Source organism: Alligator sinensis, unplaced genomic scaffold (assembly GCF_000455745.1).
Source record: "Alligator sinensis unplaced genomic scaffold, ASM45574v1 scaffold862_1, whole genome shotgun sequence".
NCBI lineage: Eukaryota > Metazoa > Chordata > Crocodylia > Alligatoridae > Alligator > Alligator sinensis.
Window position 1 is genome coordinate 1,685,037 of NW_005842066.1, and position 3,019 is coordinate 1,688,055.

The 3,019-nt window shown below is 39.5% G+C and overlaps 1 protein-coding gene across 1 annotated transcript in view; it reads left to right on the forward strand.

Moving 5' to 3' along the window:
* Positions 1–2,675, forward strand: part of ERCC8 (ERCC excision repair 8, CSA ubiquitin ligase complex subunit) — a 59,295-nt gene extending 56,620 nt beyond the window's left edge. The window contains exon 14 of the transcript XR_003094006.1: positions 2,469–2,675. The gene's annotated coding sequence lies outside the window, so the exon portion shown is untranslated. The remainder of the gene's footprint in view (positions 1–2,468) is intronic.
* Positions 2,676–3,019: the final 344 nt, after the last annotated feature.

Genomic DNA, 3,019 nt, shown 5'->3' on the forward strand with positions numbered 1-3,019 from the left:
AGCAGGAAGGGGGTGAGAAAATTCTCAAGGGTAGCAGTTTTTTGTATGCCTTTTTGTCTCAGACCAACAGGGCTACCAAGTATACCCCTGAAACATGAAAGATGCCAAATTTTAGCCAATTGTGGATTTTAAACTTCATTCAGAACAACAAGGAAGTTTTGTTACCTCCCTGCCTGCCATCTGACACCTCCAGGGAAGGAATTCTACCTGATCAACACATCAAAGAGCTACTCAACACAGCTCACAAAGACACTCTCATGGACTCAGAGGGACAGACTTCCATCTTCAGCTCCCTCTGTGCAAAAATGAAGTTTATTTCCTGCCTATGAGGAATTTTACCATCTTGTACCATCTACACTTTTCCCAGAGCCTGACGAAGGGACTTTGATCCCAAAAGCTTGCAGAAAAGGACAGTTTTCTTGCCATTTTCCAGTTGGTCTAATAAAAGGTATCATTTTGGAACCAAGAGTTCTAGTTTGTTGTATGTCTTTTTGTCTCAGACCAACACAGTTACCAAGTACACCCCTGAAACAGGGGTAGGAGAGACACAATTGGCAGAAGAAAAGCAGCTGATTACTGGGAGATCAAGGCCTGTCAAAGGTGATGAGGGTCATTCTCATCTTTCCTGTGTGGAAAGAATTCAGGAGTTGGGTAAAACATAATTTATGCTTGTAGGTATGCTGGGAGGCTAGTGCGATGAAACAGGCTCAATGAATGTAGTTTGCTGGAGTATGCTAATTAGCACACTTCAGCCAGCCTCTGTGTCATATATCAGCATCCCCACACTTAAAATGGTGGCAGCACTTTAGCTAATACTCATTAAACAAGCATTAGTATAATACTAGTTAATTACTATTTTGCTGTTGGATCTATATGTCTTTTCTCTTTGAGGGAGAGAGGTTACTGAGGTCCTGGTTTTTATGGAGCATTTTGCTGTTAGTTTTCTTCCTGAAACATGCAATGTAGTAGTCCAATGTGTGGTTAGTCCCATGGTTTATTATTGTGTGTTTTCTCAGTTGTGGCAGGAGGGTTGTTAGAGATGGTAGCATCCTGCTTGTGGATGTATTCTTTTAAAATAAGTTTGCGGAAGGGTTTTTCTAATTCTCCACATATATACCTTAGCCACTGAGTACAGTAATTTCTGGTTTATCATTCTTTATCACCTCCTCACCTATAAATCATGTTTCATTTCATCAGGGCCTGTGGCTTTTTATTAGTACTGTGAGGCAAGCTATTGACTTGTAATCACAGCAAATATGCCTTGAAAAAATGATGACTATACTTGCATGTTCAATTAGTTTACATACAATAAATATTCACCTACAAATTGGAAACAAAACAAAAAGTTATTTTGAGCACCATTATAAAACATTTTACACTCCTATTTGTGGACTGATTTGTATAAGTTATTTAACAGAAAGAAGCACAGGTAATTTAGGAATACTGTTCTTGCAATGATGCAAAAGTAATCAGATTTTAGGTAGAGCAGATATGCAAGGCATGGTGCTACCAAGTTAAGGTCCTTTACACACATGTATGAACACACAGACACATTCACACAGCTATTTCAGCCTGGAAGCTTCAACAATGGCACTGCCCTCATTCTTCTTTGTTTACCCAAACAGAAACAGCTCAAGCAGTTTCAGCTGCCCCCAGAATTGTCCCTTAGCACAGAGGACAAGGTCAGGGAAACTGGTGTACAGAGTCTTGGTGTCCTAAGCTGCCCTGTCACTCAGCCCATTTGGAGCTATCAAAGTTGGGAGAATTTGGAGCTGCTTAAGGCTACTTTAAATGATGGTTGTGTGCAAACAGATGCACATAATTCCTGGAGGTTGACAAAAATGAATGCAAAGGTAGTTTACAGTCCCTTTGCCTTTCCTCTTATCAGTGACCTGGAGCAAAGCTCTAGAGCAGCTGAGTTTTTCTACTAAATCTTCTGCTATTTCTTGACTCAGCCTTTAAAACAAATCCAGGAAAATAGGAGGAATTTGTAGAGAGAGACTCCATTCTGCTCACATTGCTTCTCATTGTTTTCTATCTAGTTTAGCTACTTTCCATATTTTAGGCTGTTTGCACACCCTCGAGTGTTTTAAAAAATAGACTGCTTCTTACAAACTAATCTAAAGCTCTTCTAATTGTTAAAGATTAACCATTAACCATCAGTGGAAAAGCACACATCTTACCTAACACTTGACTCTCACCTGTCATTGTATTCAGAAATTTGGTTTCCATTAGCAATGTTCCAAGAGTGTGTTCATACTTAACAGACTAATATGAAAGCAAGCCTAGCCTCTATGTGGGAAATGTAGGGACACAGATTGGCACAGAATTGAGGGAGACGGGACTGGAAACAATAAAAGTAGCGTGATCAAACAGAAAAGTTTAGAGCACATCTTGTTACTACCACAGTTTGTTGTGAGATATTTTAATTTTAATAAAGTCTTCTCGTCATTTTGTTTCTGACATAGGCTTTGGACTGAATGACCTTTGAGAATTCAAGTACATGAATGCATGGAGATGAAGAAAAACACATCTGAGAGGAGAATCTAGGCAGAGGGGGACACAGGAATCCTCAGAGCTGAGACAGAGAAAGTGGTGTTCAGTGCATGTAATTGGAAAAAAGTAGATTTTTTTTTCCAACTACTTAAGTTGGTCTAATAAAAGAGATCAGATTCACCCAAAGAACTTTGTCTGCCCATGTCCTAAGTTAATGACACAGAACAGCTCAGCTAACTACAGACTAATACTACAATACTGCACTGGTGGGAGTTCCCAAGCAATATCATGTAGAGCATGGGGAGCCAAATACTCTGCTGGTATAAATGATCACAACTCCACAGACTTCAACAATTTTCCCCGTTTATATCATAAGAGATTTGAGCCCTCCTCCATCTGTGTCATAATCAGAAGTAGTTTATTGTGAGGTTTTCCTCCAAGATGCTTTACTAGTTCCCTTTTTTGGTGAAAGTGAGAACTACTTTCTCAAACCTGCCTTGTTTATTTCTGCATCCAGAGAAAA